The sequence below is a fragment of the Polyodon spathula genome, chromosome 19 (genome assembly GCF_017654505.1).
Source record: "Polyodon spathula isolate WHYD16114869_AA chromosome 19, ASM1765450v1, whole genome shotgun sequence".
Lineage (NCBI taxonomy): Eukaryota > Metazoa > Chordata > Actinopteri > Acipenseriformes > Polyodontidae > Polyodon > Polyodon spathula.
This window is the reverse complement of record NC_054552.1, coordinates 24794401-24817457: the sequence shown is the minus strand read 5'-3', so window position 1 is coordinate 24817457 and position 23057 is coordinate 24794401. Positions and strand designations below refer to the sequence as shown.

The 23057-nt window shown below is 39.9% G+C and overlaps 1 protein-coding gene across 1 annotated transcript in view; it reads left to right on the top strand.

The window, feature by feature from the left end:
* The first annotated feature begins 7662 nt into the window (after positions 1 to 7662).
* LOC121294689 (tyrosine-protein kinase CSK) overlaps positions 7663 to 23057 on the top strand; it is a 93764-nt gene continuing 78369 nt past the window's right edge. The window contains exons 1-2 of the mRNA XM_041218676.1: positions 7663 to 7748; positions 8049 to 8177. The gene's annotated coding sequence lies outside the window, so the exon portion shown is untranslated. The remainder of the gene's footprint in view (positions 7749 to 8048; positions 8178 to 23057) is intronic.

Genomic DNA, 23057 nt, shown 5'->3' with positions numbered 1-23057 from the left:
AGTAGATTGGTTCCCTTTTTATTTAAGTGCAGTCCGTCCCGTCTATACAGATAGTCCTCATTGTAGAATGTGGCTCAATGATCAAGATAGGTGAAGCCTTTCCGTTTGCAGCACGTCTTCAACCATGAGTTTAGATTAATTATTTCCAGCTGTCCGTATGGTCCTTTGCAAGGTGCCGGCAGTATCCCAGAAAATACCATAGTTTTGGTCTTTCCTTCCTAGCTCTCTGAATTTGTTTTGCAGGGATTTTGGTCTGTCTCTTCCAATGTTGTTTGTACCGATGTGGATCACTACTACAGGGTCATCTCCTGTTCGTTCTAGGAGCCTGTCCATGTTCTCAGTGTTGTGCTTGACAGAGGCTCCTGGAAGTCAGCACACTGTTGTAGTAAGGGGGTCCAAACTGCGAACTGAACTTGCTGTGTTTCTCAGTATGGAGTCCCCAACAATCATGACCCCCCTTCTTTTTGCTGTCTGGCCACCACTGTTAATAGGGTCCTGGAGTTGTTCCTTTCGTTCTCTTGATGTTTGTTTTGCTCATCAAAATTCTGAAGTGGCACAAATTTGTTGGGTGTTATGATTTGTGATGGTTGTGTTTGACTAAATTTCCTTTTTTTCCCCGCTTCTGCCTACCTAAACCCATCTGTTATGACCTTTTACCTCCCTGGTGGCTTTCAGTCTGTTAGGGGTGGTATAGACTTCCATGAATTGCTTCAGTTTAAAATTGGTTCACTTGAGACATTCCAAACTTGGAAACCATCGTGCCTGTGTCGGTAGAATTTCCATTTTCAAAAATGGCATTTGTGCGTTAAACGAGATGAACAAGAAGGCCGTCTGATGCATTTTTGGAAAAAAAACTTTCAAAATCATCTTCTCTGGAACTGTTGAAGTTGCTGATTTTAAACTTGGCATATTGAGAACTAAACATGCTTAGACAGGTACTGATACTGGGGCTTGGGAGCCGTAAAACTGCCTAGCAGTTCTAGTTCTTCTTCTTATTTATTTATTAATTTATTTTCTTCCAAAAGTTGTTCAAAAACTCACGATATTCGGTACGCTGGTAGATGCCTATGGGCAATAGTGGGTGATATTTGGCAAATTTGCGTAAGTCACCTAGTTCGGCAGCCATGTTGGATTCTGCGGAATTTGTTAAAACACCTACACTACCGGTCAAAAGTTTTAGAACACCCCCATTTTTCCAGTTTTTATTGAAATTTAAGCAGTTCAAGTCCAGTGAATAACCTGAAATGGTACAAAGGTAAGCGGTAAACTGCCAGAGGTTAAAAAAAAGTTTAGGTTACCAAAAACTGAAAAATAATCTGCATTTCAGAGTTATACAAAAAGGCCTTTTTAGGGAACAAGTAATGAGTTAACAACTTACAGCTGTTCTGCAGGAAGTAAATTTAACTTTGAAAGGTGATGCTAACAATTCCTACAGGTGTCCCAACTTTTGTTGATTACCTACAAACCCTCTGTTTGTATAAAAGCAGTGTTGAAACAGACTGTGTTACTACACCCTCTTAAGCATTATTTGGACAGTATTGTACTGCAGGAAGTTGTATATTGCTATCATAACGGCGAGAAAAAGGCTATTAACAGAGGAAGACAGACAGACCATTATAACCCTTAAAAGTGTAGGTCTTTCCTTTAGAGAAATTGCAAAGAAAGCCAAGGTGTCAGTGAGTACAGTTTCCTACACCATCAAAAGGCACTTGGAAACTGGAGGAAACTCTGACAGGAAGAGATCTGGCAGACCCAAAGCCACAACAGAATCAGAAGACAAGTTTCTGAGAGTCAACAGCTTGTGTGATAGGCGGCTCACAGGACAACAGCTTCAAGCACAGTTTAACACTGGTTGAAGTAAGGTGTAAGGTACTGCATGCAGGAAATAAAAATGTACATTATAAATATCATATGGGAGTTATTGAAATTGGAGAAGGAATCTATGAAAAAGACCTAGGAGGTTGACTCAAGTCTTCATCTAGGCAATGTGGGGAAGCTATAAAAAAGGCTAACAAGATGCTCGGATACATTGTGAAAAGTGTTGAATGGGAAGTAATGTTAAAACTGTACAGCACCAGTTCTGGTCAAAGAAGACAACAGAATTATTCAAAAGACAAGACAGGCTCTGAATCTGAGTCAACAGCTTGTGTGATAGGCAAGCATTCAAAATTCTAAAAGGATTGACAGTGTCGACCCAAGGGACTTTTTCAAAAAAGAAACAAGGACCAGGGGTCACAAATGGAGTTTACACAAAGGGGCATTCAGAACAGAAAATAGGAGGCAACACAGAGAATTGTGAGGGTCTGGAATCAACTCCCAGTAATGTTGTTGAAGCTGACTGGGATCCTTCAAGAAGCTGCTTGATGAGATTTTGGGATCAATAAGCTACTCAACCAAACGTTTCAAACTGTTCTTATGTTCTTAAGTAAGCAAGTCTCAGTTTCTACTGTGAAGAGAAGACTTTGAGCTGCAGGTTTGACAGGTCAAGTCAACTGAAAATTGCTATACATGCTGACGGATAGGCCATGATTAACTGTTGTTATTATGAAGCTGATTGGTACTGTGGTTTGGCAACCACATTGTTTAATGTCATAAAATTACCATAAAAATATAAAATCATCCAAATTCAAACATCTTCTATAAAACATCTCAGTATGGTCATCTGTTATGCTTGTTCAAGATAAGTTGCTACTGTGAAAATTATGGCGGCCACGCTGGATGACATCATCTGCATACGCAACTGACTGTAAAACTGCCTATAACTTTTAAACGGCTACACCAAACCTCATGAAACTCGGCACAAATGTAGGACTATGGGACATTGTGCCGTGGTCAATATGGCAGCCTTTGGTCACATGGTGTGGCAGCCATTTTGTATTTACTGAAAAGTTTGGACAATATTCAAAAGTCATCTTCTCATGAACGGTAAAAAGTACAGCTGTGAGTATTTTTGTACGTAGTGCACTCATGTCCACAATTGATTCTACTTAAGGATAAAAGGATTGTCGCATGGTGTGGCAGCTGTGTTGGATTTTGCGTAAAACGCTTAAACGACAACTCCTCATGAACCCTTTGGCCGGTTGAAATTAATCTTGTGCATACGTTACCTTTGTAGTGTCCTCAGGAAAAGTTCCTACATTAACAAACATGACCGCCATGAGCCAATCAATATGAGTGACATGCCAGTTTTGACCATTTTTCACCCTGAAATGACACATTCCTGCCACTGGGGCGCCGCTACCATGGAAAACAGCAGTCTAGGAAATAATATTTCTTTAGCAGCCATTGTTCGCTGGTTCTAGAAAGAATAGTTTCACTAACTCATGCAGCTTAAAACATGGTAATTACACTGAAAAGCCTGATATTATTTTATACATACATACAATACAATATACAAAGACACATACTGTAAACTCAGAAAACATTTTTGAATCCCTTTTGCAGCTGTACAACATTCATATGAAGAAAAAAAAAACTGCACCATGCTTTTTAAACCACAAGACAATCGAAACAATAACAAGTATAATACATGAGCTTTACAAATCACACCAGTAGTTTGTTTAAAAATCTTAATAAAATTGTTTAGAAAAAAATACTGTAAACTTGAGCTGTACAGAAATGTACTGTAACGTGAGACATATGTGTGTGTGTGTGCGTGTGTGTTTGTGTGTGAAACGCTATTGTACTGATAGCTGAACCAAAGCCAGCAGAAAAAAAAATGAGCAATGTGAAGCTAGCAACAATAAGCAACAGCAACAACTTCCGGTAAAACTTACTTCCGCATCTCACTCCAGACGAGGCATTTTTTTGATAAAAGATAAAAGTCTCTTGTTAATCTCATATAATGGTTGTCTCTAACTCGTGTCAATCTAAGTATACTTTAAAAATATATATATATATATATATATATATATATATATATATATATATATATATATATATATATATATTGTGAGATAGCAGGGAGGGGGTTAAAATCCTTCCCTGCTAAAAACCTTGTGAGAATGCACATTTGGGTGTTATGGGGTTTAATTGTGTAATTGTTTTATTGTTTAGTTAATCCCCTGCACCTGGTGGTAATTGTAAATTAGAGCCAGGTGCAGGGTATTTAAGAGAGGCAGCCAGTCTGTTCCCGGCTGCTGCTGAGAGAAGAGCCTGACTGTGTGAGTGAGCAGTCGTATTGAGGTATTGTGTGAGGGTGTGTTTTTTGAATGTTTGTGGCAGGTAAACGGTTTAGCTGTCCTGCGTGATAGTTAGGTTCCTGTTTATGTTTAGTGAGTGCTCCAAATAGGAGCTAGGTGTTTGTTTTGTGTTTATTTCATTTTGTGTTTATTAAAAGTGCGCGTGAGCGCTGTTTCAGTACAATCCTGTGTGTTGGGTCGTGATTCAGAAGGGAGAAGAACCCGTGAGAGCCTGTGTGGCGAGCAAAAAGGTGACTATATATATATATATATATATATATATATATATATATATATATATATATATATATATATATATATATATATATAAATAATTTCATAGTTATATTGTAATCTACATTAAATATCTACTTTATATTAATTGTATGTTATATGTATATGCAATAAAAAATGCAGTAAAATAAATATAATTTCATTAAATAAATTAAACTTTGTATACATCAAATTTATTGTATTTATTTTCTTGTCCCATATCCAGCACAAAAAAATATAGTTTATATACACATACAAAGTGGGGTGCAATGTAACGTAGACATACTGGGGGTACAGAAAATAATTACTTACTTAAGATTTACGTCACTGTAATAATAACACTACTTTTTATGTCACGTGTCTAGATAAAACAACCATTTCCCTGGGTGCAGCCTTGCCATGGGTCGTGTTCGTTGGTCAGTCCGGTTGTGAGGGAGGTTGGTGGCAGCCCGGTCTCCAGCGGTAGAATCGGTTACCCATGGCCCTTGTTACCGCCAATAGCTCCCCTGTGTCCGTCTCCGTTGCCCTCTCCTGCAGCCTCTCAGCCAGCTGCGTCTGGTACAGGACCAGTATAGCCATTGCATTTGCCACCCTGACTGATGTCCGCTGACGCATATGCTTTTTTCAGCATGGCGTCAGTAGTTCTGCACGGCTTGGACGGGGTTAGGGTAGGCACCGTGCCTAGCTTTTTTTAATACCGCGGTGCGTAAGTCTCTGCCCGTGCTACTTCGGTACCATGGTGTGCACAGTGCCCATTGTCACTGTACCGATATAGGCTAGCGTGCCTGTGCGGCACGGTACTCGGTGCGCTCGGTGTGCATGATGCCTGGCGCTGAATGGTACTCGGTGCATCTCTGCACGCACTGTTCAGTACATGTGGTGCGAGCACTGCTCGGTGCAAGCGGTTCACACGGTGCTCGGTGCATGCAGTATTTATTGTCGCACGGTACTTGGTGCACGCGTTGCATGTAGTACTCTGTGCTCTTAAACCCTCAGTACTCCACGCGGCGCACACGTGTTTAGAGTACACAGTGGTTTCAAACCCGGCACTATGACCGGCAGGGCTGGCTTCCATGTCTGCTAGACCTGTGGGATCAATATCCCACAGGAGGACAGACACAGCATGTGCACGCAGTGCCTAGGTCCTGGTTAAGGTTCCACCGGTGGGAGGTATGCCCAAGGACCCTGTGTGCCCGAACCTGCAGTGCAGGATCATGGAGAAGCACGTCCATAGTGCCTATGTGGCGGGAGCCCAAAGTACCCACCTAGCAAACGCGTCCAGTATAATCACTGCATACCTGTACAGGAGCTGGTGGCCACGGAACTGCAACTTCTGTCGCACACGTTGCTCCAGCTCTCCGGCCTGCAGGCTCAGACCCTAGACCGGAGCCTGGTGGCCCACATGGCGCTAGTGTCGCAGACGCGGGTGTCTGATGCTGATAAGGCCGCTCTGTTGGATGCGCCCATATCACCAGGCCACACTTTCGGCCCAGCAGTGAAGGCGATCCTACAGCAAAGCCTTAGGGAACGCGAGGCGTCGAGGCAGGTAGCCACGTTGCTCCCTCACCCCCGCTCCGGCATGGGTCAGGTCGAGCTGCTGGCACTCTGCGCAGACGCGTAAAGTCACTCGGACAGTGCCGGTTCCTACAGCCCCGCCAGGTGACCTTAGGCACTGCCTACAGGCCTCATCTCAGGTGAGCCAGCCCACGCAGCAACAACCGAGACGGCAGTTCCAGGTTTTATGCTAGACAACCGCCACTTCTAGCCCCACCCCAGCCTCAGCCGCCCCAACAGGGCCGCTGAAGGCTGGCGGCCTCAGACCTAATTCACAGCACAACAGCTGCACTACTGGCGCGCTTGCACTTCCAACGTGTGGGTGCTCGCAACCGTACAATTCGGTTATGCGCTTCAGTTTCGTTTGGGACCCCCTCCTTTTCGCAGCGTCATGACTATGTTTGTGATGGACCCACTTCAGGCCTCGGTGCTGCAGACCGAAGTGGCAGCCTTGCTGGATCCTACCTCTCTCGGAGAGGGGTTCTACTCGAGATACTTTCTGGTACCAAAGCGAGACTGTGGCTTTTGCCCCATCCTGGACTTGTGGTTTCTAAACCGGTTTCTAAAACAGAAGGGGTTCCACATGCTGACTCATCGTCACATACTCCAGTCTGTCGGGCCGGGTGACTGGTTCACTATGGTGGACTTACGGGACGCATATTTTCACGTTCACATTCGTCAGCAGCGAGGAAATATCTCTGCTTCGCTTTTTAGGGCAGCATGTACGTGTTTTCCGTGCTGACGTTCGGCCTCTCCCTAGCTCCCAGTACGTTTTCAAATTGCGCAGACGCTATGCTAGCCCCCTTGCGGCTGCAAGGAGTCAGAGTGATGAATTACCTCGACGACTGGTTGATCTGTTCCCAGTCGCGGGAGGGAGTGGTGGCTCACACGGCGCTAGTGACAGAGCATCTAGTGAGGCTGGGCCGCACCATCAACTGCATAGATACCATGCTGTAATACACACACTGCATAGATACCATGCTGTAATACACATACAGCATACACACCATGCTGTGATACACATACTGCATACACACCATGCTGTGATACACATACTGCATAGACACCATGCTGCGATACACACACTGCACCGGCCATAGGCATCATGTTTAATTACTTCTTAAACTTGTTTTGTTTAAGAAACTTTTTCTGCAACAGCAAACATTCCACAAATTAACTACTGCTTCCACAGTTAACAATAGTCCTGTTAATTCATGCTTTAATTGCAGGACACTGTATATGTGTTTGAGACTAACGTTCTTGTAGCCGTGCTATCTGTTCAACTAGACCGACAATACATATTTCAGTATTTTAAAAAATTAACACGCATCGCCAGAAGAACATACCTTTGCAATACAAGTGGATGAGGCAGATACGGGCTGGGTAGGAGATGCTAGCGTAAGCACAGGGTCTGCGCTGTGTCAAACTGAACCGTCTTGTAATAGGCAGATTTGGGGAAAGATCCTTACTGTTCTAACCTAGAAATACTTTACATTATATAGAGAACAAGACTGAATTTCTTGGACACGACAATCAAACAGTTAATATTACAAAAAAAATGAAAATATGTGAGAAGTCGTGCCTCTGCACTTGCACTCACCAGAGGGCACTCCTCGCTTTGTCGTAGGGAAAGAGCCCGTCTCCCCTCTGTGCGCGGCTCCGTGGAGGCGCATGCGCATTCAAGCTGTCTCATGAACGGACTATTTCCTCTTCTTGGAGGCCTGTGCTTGCAAATTAGAGGTTAGTCTGCGCGGGGATAATATTTTAACAATATAACTGGATAACTGCGAGATACAACTATATCTGTGGAGATCAACACAGAGCAGCCCCTTTCTGACTTTGTGCTGCACTGGGAGCTAGCGGCACGTTGTTTATTCTTCTTAGCGTTGTAGATTATTTACAGATACCAATCGAATCGCTGAGAGAACATTATATCTAAAAAATAAAGTTGACTTTCTATTTTGTTTCTGCGATACTGTGGATCGCTTTCTGGAGACAGATAGTATATTTTGTAATTACAAATATAATTTGTTCATTAAGACCCACTTCAGACGTTGTATTCGGACTAGCTACCCAGACGTAACATCTTGAACAAGGAGTTGGTATCTACTTGTTTCTACACCCGAAGGAAAGGAATTACAACGCAGCTTCCAATAAATCCAATACAAGGTGAGTGCACAAAGAATCGTTGCCGCTCAGTTTGAACAGATTCGTCTTTATTTCTGCACCGCTGTTGTTAGGGTCCCTTTGCTGATAGCTCGCCTGTGCTATGCTGTGTACGATGTTGATATATCTTGCCGGGCTGGGTTGCCTGTATTTTGAATTGAAAAATGCTTGTGATCGTGCTACACAAGCTTTTTAACTGTAAACTGGACCTTGACAGGATATTTGTATGAGTTTAGTAATGGAAACTAATTGTAAAACACGCTACGATGCCACCTAAAAATGATGCAGTTTGGTTTAAAAAGGATACAGAATAACATATTGGTAAATTACTGTACATCTTGCTTCTGTATACATTTATACTGCGTACTTTATCATTGTGTTGTATATTTTGTATTTATGTATGTCTATTAAAAATTCATTCTTGTAACTTCCTCCTTCGGGGTGCTGTTTAAAAGAAGTGTTGATGGTATTGGCCTGCGATTCTCTCTGCTGGGACTATCTCTCGTTGCGCAGCCGATGTATTCGTATCGCAGTGTTGTTGGTACGGTCATTTGGCTGTACCTCTGCGTGCATTTGCTGCTAGGTTTAGAATACGTTGGCCATTTACATTGCTGCCCGCTTTCTGTTCAAAATTGCACAGTCCTTTCTGACAACCTCAGTTGTTTGTTGCATGGAAACAGTCGTAAAAACAAACAAACAAACAAAAAACCAGGAACTTCTTATGTTACTAGAGCCACTAGTAGTCGCGGTATTACACATTGACGTCCTAGCTCTACAGTCACTGAAATAAAAAGCTTATTGTTCTCCATCCTCCTAATTTGAGAGCTGTGCGCATGGAGATGTTGCTCAGCTTGCTACAGTGCAACCCCCCGCTAATTTAATTAATTTGACTTCACTACAGGCTGTTAAACATAAAGTTTACAAACGAGAGGAGGCTGTTGGGCCCATCTGGCTGGTTTGGTTGTTAGTAGCTGATTGATCCCAGAATCTCATCAAGCAGCTTCTTGAAGGATCCCAGGGTGTCAGCTTCAACAACATTACTGGGGAGTTGGTTCCAGACCCTCATGATTCTCTGTGTAAAAAAGTGCCTCTTATTTTCTGTTCTGAATGCCCCTTTGTCTAATCTCTATTTGTGACCCCTGGTCCATGTTTCTTTTTTCAGGTCTAAAAAGTCCATTGGGTTGACTGTCATCTTTTAGAATTTTGAATGCTTGAATCCGGTCGCCGCGTAGTCTTCCTTGTTCAAGACTGAATAGATTAAATTATTTTAAAGGCTTGCAGCAATAAGGTTGTGGGAGGTTGTTTGGGTGGGAAATCACCATGGACTGATTCATATACTGTATGGGTTTATACGGTAAGTACCGCATGGTATCATTTCAGCCTTGAGTAAATGTCAAAATGAGACCCCGGTTTAATGTTAATATTAAAAACCATGTACATGAAGTTCAGCTCCGGTTCCTTGAGAGAGGGTTTCTTTTGATACATAAATAAAGGTTTATATTTAGTTTTATTTTAATCATCTAAATACCAATGGCCTAAATATATAGAAAGCTGTTGTAATCTACTGCATCAGTCTAATAACATCATGTAGTCTTGGGTGAAACCCTGAGCTTGATTTAATAGACTTGATTTAAAGGGACTGCAGCAGGGTTCAGCTTCTGCTGTTTGGATGAGAAGAACCCAACCAGCTTATCTTTACCCCTACACTGGAATAACAACTTGGATGAATGAATGAATGATAGCTGATAGAAGATAAGGCGTGTTCAGAAGTATCTGTGTACCCTGGGTGACCCAGTCTCCTCTTAGAAATAGTGTCGTTTTTTCTTTGTTTGAAAACCGAAAAGTCTTGTTTAATTCAAAGTGGTAAGCCTTTGAGCAGGGTTCATACGCTACTCTGGAAAAAGTATGGAAAAATGCCAAACTGTGTGAATTGGTGAAGTTCACTCCGTGTCTGCAGATAATGTCACCTAACGTAGCAGGGGAATGCTAAGGGCGATGCTGTGGGACAGTCTCTTTTTATGCATATGCAATGTGCCAGGGGATACAGATTTCTGAGGGGGTAGTGAATTGGTTACAATACCGGGAGCAGGCAAAACTGCCATCTACTTTTCAAGATGAGTCGCCTAGTAGTTACTAAAACAAAAAGTTTTTCCAGTGCTTGTATGTTTCAGTGAATAGTATTGCAAATAATTGTTTATTTTCTTCTAGTAAAATAATGGGAATTTCCACAATTTAAGTATGTAAGTCGAGTAAAATGTTCCTTCTGAGGACATTGTGTTTGGACCCTGTGAATCGTGATGGACCAATCAGTTTCGAGCTTACAAGCGATAAAAGCGGAACGATGAAGCGGTTACCAAATCGATCATTGATTTACACTTATGTCACGCCCTCCCCCCGAAAACAAATGACAGTGGAGGTGAGTAATGCCACAACTTATTGCTATTCATAATTTGTACTGCAAACTTTCAGTCGCTGTAACTAAATGTATGTGTTGCCTCTTCTGTTTGAGTGCAAAGTCTCTCATTGCCATCAAAAATAGGGTTACCTGATTTCCATAGTAATTTGTTTCACCTAGTTTTGCTTTTTCTTGAACGGTTCATCTACTTTGATTATAAACAAAGCGCTGTTTTTGTTTTAGTATTTCAGTACATGCCAGTTATTTTTTGTGACTTCAGTTGAATCCTGTTGTCAGAAGCTTAAATTCCTCCTTTTAGGTATGGACTGTCATTTTGTTAGAAAGACTGATTCTTTACTGATTTAACCGTGCATATTTTTTTTTTTACAACATAATTTATATCGAATATGAAATATCTGAACCCATTAATGCAAATCGGGTTGCTTTGAATCTTTGTACTCCTACGCACTCACCAGCTGTGTAGTTGACTCCTATATTGAGCTACAACAGTACTAAGCATTGGAAGTTTTAAATAGACTGCATATTATCTATGTTAATTACGTGTATCCTTTTCCAGGGTCCTACATAAACATTAATGTGATTTCTACAGTAAGTGGTCGTACTATAATTTAATGGAAATTAAAGCTAGTAAGTCGTATATTGCAGTGTTTTGTGGCAGACTGCAGCCATCAGACAAAAAGGGAATCTTCTCCAGATTTCCTATGCTAGCTCGTCCAAAGGAAGTGGTATGTTGGTTTGTGCTAATCTGTATTAATAAAATGAATAAGAAATAACCAAAACCAGTTGTATATGCAGAATAAATGTAATTTGTAGACCAAAGTGATTTTTTGGTTCAACATTACTCTTTCCATTTGATGTCCTTTCCATGTTTTACCATTTCATATAGCCTACCCTTTACTTGATACTTATGTACTGGACTTTAACTTTCAAGCTACATTGTTCAAGTAAATGCCAATACATTCTTGTTATTTACATAAGAACATAAGAAAGTTTACAAACGAGAGGAGGCCATTTGGCCCATCTTGCTCGTTTGGTTGTTAGTAGCTTATTGATCCCAGAATCTCATCAAGCAGCTTCTTGAAGGATCCCAGGGTGTCAGCTTCAACAACATTACTGGGGAGTTGATTCCAGACCCTCACGATTCTCTGTGTAAAAAAAGTGCCTCCTATTTTCAGTTCTGAATGCCCCTTTGTATAATCTCCATCTGTGACCCCTGGTCCTTGTTTCTTTTTTCAGGCTGAAAAAGTCCCTTGGGTCGACACTGTCAATACCTTTTAGAATTTTGAATGCTTGAATTGGGTCGCCACGTAGTCGTCTTTGTTCAAGACTGAACAGATTCAATTCTTTTAGCCTGTCTGCATATGACATGCCTTTTAAGCCCGGAATAATTCTGGTTGCTCTTCTTTGCACTCTTTCTAGAGCAGCAATATCTTTTTTATAGTGAGGTGACCAGAACTGCACACAATATTCAAGATGAGGTCTTACTAGCGCATTGTACAGTTTTAACATTACTTCCCTTGATTTAAATTCAACACTTTTCACAATGTATCTGAGCATCTTGTTGGCCTTTTTTATAGCTTCCCCACATTGTCTAGATGAAGACATTTCTGAGTCAACAAAAACTCCTAGGTCTTTTTCATAGATTCCTTCTCCAATTTCAGTATCTCCCATATGATATTTATAATGTACATTTTTATTTCCTGCATGCAGTACCTTACACTTTTCTCTATTAAATGTCATTTGCCATGTGTCTGCCCAGTTCTGAATCTTGTCTAGATCATTTTGAATGACCTTTGCTGCTACAACAGTGTTTGCCACTCCTCCTACTTTTGTGTCGTCTGCAAATTTAACAAGTTTGCTTACTATACCAGAATCTAAATCATTAATGTAGATTAGGAATAGCAGAGGACCTAATACTGATCCCTGTGGTACACCACTGGTTACCACACTCCATTCTGAGGTTTTTCCTCTAATCAGTACTTTCTGTTTTCTACATGTTAACCACTCCCTAATCCATGTACATGTGTTTCCTTGAATCCCAACTGCATTCAGTTTGAGAATTAATCTTTTGTGCGGGACTTTGTCAAAAGCTTTCTGGAAATCTAAATAAACCATGTCATATGCTTTGCAATTATCCATTATCGATGTTGCAGCCTCAAAAAAATCAAGCAAGTTAGTTAGACACGATCTCCCTTTCCTAAAACCATGTTGACTGTCTCCCAGGACCCTGTTACCATATAGGTAATTTTCCATTTTGGATCTTATTATAGTTTCCATAAGTTTGCATATAATAGAAGTCAGGCTTACTGGTCTGTAGTTACCTGGTTCAATTTTGTTTCCCTTTTTGTGGATCGGTATTACGTTTGCAATTTTCCAGTCTGTCGGTACCACCCCTGTGTAAAGAGACTGCTGCATGATCTTGGTTAGCGGTTTGTAAATTACTTCTTTCATTTCTTTGAGTACTACTGGGAGGATCTCATCCGGCCCAGGGGATTTGTTTATTTTGAGAGCTCCTAGTCCCTTTAGCACTTCTGCCTCGGTTATGCTTAAGTTAGTTAAACCTGGATTTGTATTTATTTTAATTAATCAAGAGTTACAGAATTGAAAAAAATATTACAACCTACTAAGAAATCACATTGTTACAGAAATTACCACCGAACTTCTGAAAACTATAAAATAAACAGTGTTCGAAATCAGTTTTCGCAAGCGCATTTTTATGTATGTATGTATTTATTTATTAATGCACTTGCGCATTCTCGGATTTTAGTTAATGAGAAATGGCATCATGGGAAAGTATGCATACTCAGAATCTCGAAAGACTAAAAATAAATGTAAGGACTGGTGGTTCCCTGAATATTTTTAGAAAATTGGTCTTGTTTTTTGTACAAAAGACAAATGGAATACATGAAAAAATAGAAAACAAAACACAGCTCATGGCTTACCTTTTCTGTATTCAAATTTACTGCCAATTAATACTGCTTCTTATCTTACAGTGGCTCTCAAAAGTATTCACCCCCCTTGGACTTTTCCACATTTTAATGTGTTACAACATGGAATCAAAATGGATTTAATTAGGAGTTTTTGCCACTGATCAACACAAAAAAGTCCATAATGTCAAAGTGAAAAATAAAATCTACAAATTTCTAAATTAATTACAAATATAAAACAAAAAATAATTGATTGCATAAGTATTCACGCCCTTTGCTATGATACACTTAAATAAGCTCTGGTGCAACCAATTGTCTTTAGAAGTCACATAATTAGTTGAGTGAAGTCCACCTGTGTGCAATTAAGGTGTTTCACATGATTTCAGGTTAAATATACCTGTCTCTAGGAGGTCCCACAGTTGGTTAGTACATTCCTAACAAAAACTACATCATGAAGATGAAGGAACATTCAAAGCAAATCCAGAATAAGGTTCTTTAAAAGCACCAGTCAGGGGTAGGATATATGAACATTTCCAAGGCATTGAATATCCCCCGGAGCAAAGTAGAGTGGCTTTGGCTATATGTTTGGGGTCACTGTCCTGCTGGAAGCTCCTAATTAAATCCATTTTGATTCTATGTTGTAACACAATAAAATGTGAATAGTTTTGAGAGTGTGTGTGTGTGTGTGTGTGTGTGTGTGTGTGTGTGTGTGTATATATATATATATATATATATATATATATATATATATATATATATATATATATAAATACCAGTTAAAAGTTTGAATACACCTGCTTGAAACCAGGTTTTTCATGATTGTCTATGCTTTTAACTATATAAACATGTCTATAAACACTTAATATTTCATTGTATGATATGTGTACTTATAAGCTGATAATCGTAAGTGAATTACATTCAAAAATTTAATTTTTTAAATGAAAATGTAAATCTTCTCAACTTCAATGAAATGGTCACCCAAAGCTAGGGGATTTCAGTCTGAAGCACAAGTCAGTTAAAAGTCTGAAATGTGTATAACACGGTGTTAGAACACTGGCCTAAGTATAAAAGTGTCTTTGTTAGATGTTCTCTGAGTTAACTAGCTGTTACCTAATTAACCTTTTGTCACCAATTATTGTTAACAGGTGAGGGTCCGTGATTACCATAAATATAGGTAGCATAGGCACAAGTTTGTCATTCCTGAATGTAAGGGAGCATAAAATGGCAAAATTCACTCAGTTAAGCAAAGAAAAAAGTAATTACTTTAAGAAATGAAGTTCAATCTTTAAGACAAATCGCAAGAGCTTTGCGAGTGTCTGTAACTGCTGTGGCCAAGACCATTAAACAATTTGAAGAAACTCGCACTCATGAGGACCCAAACAAGGTCTGGCAGGCCAACGGTAATCTCAGAATCAGAGAACAAGTTCATTCGAGTCACAAGTCTGCGAAACTGGCGATTAGCTGCCCCTGAAATACAAACTCAGCTAAATGCTGCTAGAAGTACAGATGTTTCAATATCAGCTGTTCAGAGGAGATTGCGTAAAGCTGGCCTAACTGGAAGAATTGCTGCAAAGAAACCATTGCTAAGAGTGCAGAATAAGAGGAAGAGACTTGCGTGGGCCAAAAAACACAGAAACTGGACGTTTGAGGAGTGGAAGTCGGTCTCATGGACCGATGAAGATTTGAAATATTTAGGTCCAACCGCCGAGTATTTGTAAGACGCATGTGTGGTTCCCACTGTCAAGCATGGGCGAGGCATTGTTATGGTCTGGGGTTGCTTTGCTGGTGACAGAGTTGGTGATCTTTACCAAGTCCATGACAAGCTCAACCAGCATGGCTATCATAGCATACTTCAGAGGCATGCCATGCCATCAGGATTATGGCTAGTTGGGCAGTCCTTCATTCTTCAGCAAGATAATGATCCAAAACACACCTCAAAGTTGTGTAAGAACTATCTGGCGAAGAAGGAAAGTGAAGGACAACTCAGTCTAATGACCTGGCCTGCCCAGTCTCCAGACCTCAATACCCATAGAACTTGTATAGGATTAACTGAACAGAAGAGTCAAAGCAAATCTACCCACAAGTGCCCTACATCTCTGGGAATTGCTACAGAAGAGCTGGGAAGACATGTCGGATGATTTCCTGCTGAAACTTGTTAACCGAATGCCTCGTGTTTGTGAGGCTATTATTAAGACAAAGGGTGGCTATTTTGAGGAACACAAGATTTAGAGACAATTTTAAATTTTCTTGAACATTGCTTTGATACTCCTTTGTTTTGTATATTGTAACATGTCTTTTCATAGTTACAGAAACGTATACGACGTAAAACATTGTCAATTATGAAAAACCTAGTTTCCAGCAAGTGTACTCGAACTTTTGACTGGTACTCTGTGTGTGTGTGTGTGTGTGTGTTTATGTAGATATATAGATATAAAAAAATATGAAAATTACAAAATATGTTAATAAAATATAATATGTTATAAATAACTTTTACTTGCTCTTTAACTCTGGACGCCTAAAATCATTAAAAAAAAAAAAAGTTCCACTTTTTTTTTTATTTCATGTCCCTATTAAGGCATGTATTTAGGCCCAGGATATGCAGGATTTAGACCCCTGTAAAACACTGAAACTGGGGGAGGGGGGGAGGTTGTTACCATGGAGGATCCCCATAGCCCCCTGCCTTCTACTTAGGATTTCTAGCCTCCTAGTTCAAATGAAAATGAAAAGATTAAAAAAATAATAAAACAAATGTGTTAAAAGAACAATTCCCATTGGTATTTTTTTTTAGTATTACATTCAGGACAACCACTATAAGATCATTACCTTTATTAAAAATGTGCATGGATGAATCTACCAGTTAATCCACTAATGCTCATAAATTAACTGATCAAAAATTTCAATCAAGTGACAGCCCTAATTTCAATATATACTTTGGTGTGTACGTTTTTAAATTTGTTAATTCTTTGCGGTGTTAAACATTATTTGCTTACTTTGGGGTTCTTTGTGTGGAAAATACTAACCAGGGCTGTCAGTATACATCAGAATGGAATATAAAGAGAGTGTGTGGGGGTGTGTGTGGATGTTGTTTAAACATTTAAATGCTGACATCTTCATAGCATTTAAGTGTACCAAAAGCACATCCCTAGAACATGTACAGTGTGCTGCTTTGCAACATGACAGGGTAACAGGAGAGAGCTAGTGGTTAGAATGGAGAGACAGGGAATCGGTGTTGGGCATGACGTTTTTAATGCTGATTTGCAGCCTGTGTGACTTGGGCAGATGTAGAGGCAAACACACGTCAGCGTGCCAGTGCAAGCTGAGCGAGGAGCCCCAGTCGGATGCTCTCAGGGAGATAATGAAGACATTGTTTCAGGGGCCGGTCTCATAATGAAGCTCTCTTCCTCTGTCTGTGGAGCTCATGGCAAGCATCAGGGTTCTCCCCAGGAATTCTTTACAGCCGGGCGGCAGAACTTTATAGCTGGGAGCACTTTTTTAAAAATATCTTTTTATTATCAGCTTTTAGTTTTAGAACAGAAATGAAAATAATGTTAAACATATGTAAGTATACATAGGTAATGATTACATAATAAATAAATATATAATTATATTCAATAAATCCTAAGATGATACAACAATACTCCTTGACTCATGAGGAAAAGAAAGTAAGTAAATAAAAAAAAAAAAAAAAAAAAAAATATCAAAAAGGGAACATATACACACAAGGGATATGTTGACCTGTGTTCAAGTTTGGATGTGTAGTTTCTCAAAGTATTCCATGAAGGGCAACCACACCTTGTGAAACTTAATGTAAACTTAATTTTCTCCAATTTAAGATATTGCATAACCTCTTTGATCCACTGTGTATGAGAGGGTGGGTCAACTTGCTTCCAGTTCAGAAGTATCAGACGCCTCGTCAGTAGAGACGAAAAAGCTATGGCATCAGATTGGGTTTTTTGTAGGGCTGTGTCTGCTGGTAGAACTCCAAATATTGCATTAAGTGGGTCAATATTTAAATAAAAATTTGGGAAAACGATTCAAAAGTAGAGTTTCAAAATGTAACCATTCTGGGACAGGACTAAAACATGAGGATTAAAGAGGCAGGAGTCTGTTTGCATCTATTACAGGCTGGGTCAGTATCTGGATATATTTTAGCTAGCTTTTCTTTAGTCAGATGAGTATGATGTAGAATTTTAAATTGGACAGCACATGCCTAACACAAGGGGAAGAAGAAGAATGTACATGAGCTAGGACAGACTCCCACTGGTCATCTGAAAAAGTAATGCTCCCTGTCTTCAGTGTTGCTAATGACTGAGGACTCAAGTCAGAAATAATGTTGTAGATTTTAGATATCAGATATGAGGGGTTAGAGGAGGCAAGGATGGAAATTGACTACATTTTTGGTAAACTGTCTAATTTGTAAATAGTGAAAAAAATTGTGAACGCAGTAAATTAAATTTCAGTTGAGAGCTGTTCAAATGAGGCAAATACATTATTGAAATACAAGTCTCTAACTGCTTTAAATGAGGCAAACACATTATTGAAATACAAGTCTCTAACTGCTTTAAATGAGGCAAACACATTATTGAAATACAAGTCTCTAACTGCTTTGGCCCTGTTTGAATGCCAAATTTGAAAAGCTGTATCCATTTGAGAGGGTATGAATAAGTGGTTTAGAGTGGTTGGAGTAAGTATGGAGACTCTCTGTAGGCCAAAGTGTCGTCTAAATTGAGATTTTTAAGAGTATGCTGAACTATGGGACTGGAGCTAAATTGACTTGCCCTTATTGGGATGGAAGAGCAAGCCAAGGCAGATAAGGAGGATAATCGACAGGAGGAGGCTTCCAGATCCACCCAGACGGGCTTCTGTTATCAGAGTTGTGTTCTGTCCAATACATGACTTTATGAATATTGGCTGACCAATAATAAAATAGAAAATTTGGTAAAGCCATACCACCCAAATGTTTCGGTCTTTGAAGAAACACTTTTTGAATATGAGGAACTTTATTTCCCCATAAAAATGAAGAGATCGTTTTGTCAAGCGAATTGAAGAAACTTTTGATAATGAAAATTGGGATATTGTGGAAGAGATACAGAAATCTGTGAAGCACACTCATTTTAATCAGGTTGATACGACCAGCAATTGAATGGTAGAGCAGACTAGCGGGTAAAATTGTGTCGACTGCATTCAAGCAATGGTGTGAAATTAGCCTTAAAGAGGAAGGAACTTGCAGGTTTGACTGATATGCCTAATAAGTATTAACTACCAGACACCTTCTTAACTCTCCTGTTAGGTTTTGGGTCTATTTGACCCTACTCTGTTCCAATTAGCTTAAATGCTATTTTTCTATACATTTTTCTGTATAATATTTTATGACTTTTCCTAAGTTGGGGTCATGAACTTATACAGAAAACAGAACCTTTTGATATTTTTATTTTTTTTTAGAACAGGTCATGTTTACAATTAAGATGTTTAGGGTCATTGTGACCCGTGGCATTTATATATGGAGATTTGTATACAGGAATTGTGTACAGGAATCTTTAATTTGTTATTTTAACATATTTGTTGTACATGTATTATACAAGACAGAGCCTAATTTTCACTCAGTATTGCAACAGCATCTCGCTGGTAAAGGCATTCCAAAATGAGAAGCTCCCAGGTTGGCAATCAAAGCAGTTTTGTCACAGTTCCTGGACTTAGAGCAGAAAAGAGTAAAATCTTTCCAAATAAAAAAATGTATTCAATTTAAGAGTAATTAAATTAGTTTGTAATTGCATCGGGTCAATATGACCCAAAACATTACACATGTACCTAAATTGTGAACATAATAGAAGGGTTAAAGGGGCAGTGTAGAGGATAGGTGAGAGGCAGATGTATTAATAAGGAATAGTCCACTTTTATGTAAGTTTAGTTTGTAACCAGTGTGTCCCAAATTGGTCCAAAATTGAAAAACATGTGGAAGTGAAGAGATTGGGTTTGTAATATATAGGAGGAGGTCATGGGGGGGGGGGGGGCAGCCTTGTCTTGACCACCGACGGAGTGGGGTGTACTCAGACTGTGTATTAGTACAAACGGACGCGGATAGAGATGCATATAGTAGTTTAATCCATAATCTAAAATTAGGGCCAAAGCCAAATTTTTCAAGTGTGGCAAAGAGAATTCCATGCGACGCGGTCAAACGCTTTTTCAACATCAAGAGACACAAGGACTTCTGGGGACAATTTGGATGAGGAGGAGTAAATTATATTGTATAGCTGCCTAAATTAAAAAGTTTCTTCCCTGTATAAAACCAGTTTGATCTAATGAGATTAAAGAGGGAAGGACCTGTTCGAGACGACGGTCCAGGACCTTAGAGAGGATTTTAAAATCAGCATTGAGGAGAGAGATCGGCCTGTATGAACCGCAGTGTAGGGGATCCTTGTCTTTCGTCAGTAGAAGACATATAGAAGCTTGAGAAAGTGTAGGAGGGAGGAGTCCTGAAGAGAATGAATCTCTGAAAACAGAAGAAAGCAGCGGGGAAAGAGAAGCAGAGAATTTCTTGGAAAATTCCACAGGAAATCCATCTGGACCAGGGCATTTGCCATTTTGCATAGATCTGATGGATTGATTGTTCTATCTCTGTGAGAGAGCTTGGTTCCTCCAGAGCGGATTTGGACTGTTGGTCGACAGTAGGAATGTTAAGGTTATGAAAGAAAAATAATTAAATAAAGAAGGATCATCTACAGAGTCAGATGTATAAAGTGCAGTATAGAACTTTACAAATTCACTATGTCTTGTGACTTGACCGTTGAGGGGCCTGCAGAGGTGTTAATCTGGGTAATTAAGCATGTGGCAGCAGATTGGTGAGCCTGATGGGCTAAGAGTTTACAGGCTTTGTCTCCAAGTTCATGTGCAGTGTGACAGGATTTAAGAAGTAGCTGCTTAGCATACTTATTGGAGAGCAGGTTAAATTCAGTCTGTAATTGAAAACCTTCCTTAGAGGTAGGTGTAGGGGAAGAATGCTTGTCAAGTTGTAAAATAAGGTCAGCGAGTTCAGAAAGTCTGGCAGATTGTTGCTTTTTTAACTACAGAAAGGCTTTGAGGGCTTCCCATAAAGTGGAATTGGAGATCTCTGGGCTGGAGTTAGTTTCAAAGAAAAATAAACCGGACAAATTCTCCATGGAAAGCAAGAGGGGGTTAGCCGCCAGGTCTTAGTAGAAAAAGAACAGTCAGGAAAGGATAGCTCTACTGATACAGGGGCATGGTCAGAGATCACAATGCTTTGATAGGAGCACGTTTTAAACAATGAAAGAAGGAATTGTCTAGCAGGAAATAGTTTATGCGGGGAAAAAGAGTGGTGGACAGGAGAAAAGAAAGAGTTGTCCCTAGCAGTAGGAAACAAATCTCAATGGGTCTGATACCCTATACTGGTTGTAGAAACAATTCAATAATTGATCATTTTAGTATTTATCTGGGTTGATTAGTTCTCTTACTAACAATATTCAAATTTACATGTTCAAAAGCTCGAGGATTTACTATGAACACATATGCACGCGCAGACACAAGGAATGGTTAATCAATAGTAGGATTTTATTAAGTAAACAAATAATAAACAGAAATCGGAAAAGTTTAGAAAATAAATCTCTTGGTCTCTAGGCACAAAGACAGTTCCAAACATCTCACTACATTCATGCTTGACTAGCAGGCCATTGAAATATGACACCGCCTGTCTCCTAACACCTCATGAGCAGGCTATGACGTAGCTAGTCACTCGCTCACACACACACGCCCACATCCAAGCTCGGAGTCCATCTGAGATAATGCAGACGACCTTAAGAATATATCAGATTAAGCTTATTGATGGTATATAGATTAAGTATATGGTAAGTTTTACTTTTAAAGAAGATCTTCATACAACAGTACGAGGTAGATTACATATAGTTACTTTATCAGTTTCACTAAAAGTTATTTCACACACAAAGTGTGCAAACTAAATAATTAACAGTTCAATACAGTTTGAATGTGTTACAGTTAATTTAGTTCCACGAAAGGAAACTGCAACTGGAATTATACTCAACGGTTCTTTTGAAGCTTAGACTTTTGGTCTGTTGGTTTGGAAACTTTGGATCAAACTCGGCAACAAAGCTTTCAGTTCTCGATAGAATCAGCAAACAGCTGCAACAGAGTCTCCAGTCCTTGGTATAGGATCCACAACAGTGCCCGTCTGCTCTGTCCTCTTCGTTGAATCTTTTAGCTACGCAGGTAACAGGACACGGTTTCTTTTGGATACTGTGGTTTTAGGTGTACAGCAGACCCAGACTGGTTTGTCTGATAAGTCACTGTAAGTTTTATGGCAGTCTTCTCGCGGGGCCTCAGTCTCGTTGCTTGTAGCAATTGACTCGCTTGCAGCTTGATTCCTCGTCTTGGGTCCATTCTCAGTCAGAGTCCCCTCTTGGTTCTGTTTTTAGGCAGAGTCCCGGAGTCACAGCTTTGCTTAGCAGAGTGACAGCACCTTGATCAGCATTCGATGTGGAGCGCAACATGTACAATTCCGCTTTGATTTTTATAGTCTTTTTCACTCTGCTGATAGGCTGCTTTCATGAGGTCATTTGTGTATCTTGCCTCTTTAAACTCCAAGTCCTTCGATGTTTTAATGTCCTTTTCCATCGGGACATCGCTAGTTTGTCTTCCTTAAGTCAAAACGATTGTTGTTGCACCTCCTGAATTATCGATGCATAATTCAACTGTCTGCTCAGCCTAATCCAGTTCAGACGCCAGTCCTATAATCAGTAGGTCACATAGTTCAGTATGTCTGCAAACCAGAGGCCCCCTTCAAGACACAGCAGTTTGCTCTGTTTCTCAAGACATACAGTTTCATTAGTGAATCCAATTACATTTCTAATACATGTTGATGTGTTATCATATTCAGGGAGTATGTCCTACGTGGTCAATGAAGGAACAACAGGTTAAGGCCGATTTGGAAAGAGAGGCAGGTTTTGTAGATGAGCGATCAAGACAAAGATTGAGCACACAATTAAAATCAACTCCAAGGATTAAAAGGTGGGTGTGAATGTCTGGCAAAGAAGAAAGTAATTTAGAAATAAACTGGCTATCATCCCAGTTGGGAGCGTAAATGTTGGCCAGAGTGATCGGGGTATTACAGAGATTGCCTGTTACGATCACATACCTTCCATGATTAGAGTCAGCCATGACTTGATTAACAGTAAAAGGGATATCTTTATGAATCAATATTGCTGCCCCCCTAGATTTGGAATGAAATTTATAGTGGAACGGCTGCCCCACCTTACCCCACTTACAATAACGGAATTGATCAGTAGTGCAAAAATGGTTTCCTGGAGGAAAGCTATACACACTTTTTAGATGTAAAAGATGGCTTAGTACTTTATTTTTTAGCTGGGTGGTTGAGCCCTTTAACATTCCAGGTGATAAAGTTAATAGGGCGCTCACCCGTAGAGACCTTTCTATTTACCATTCACTGATAAGGGTGAAAATTAAATAAATATTGGATAAAAAAACATATCCCCCTTTTTGGAGTACTGAAGA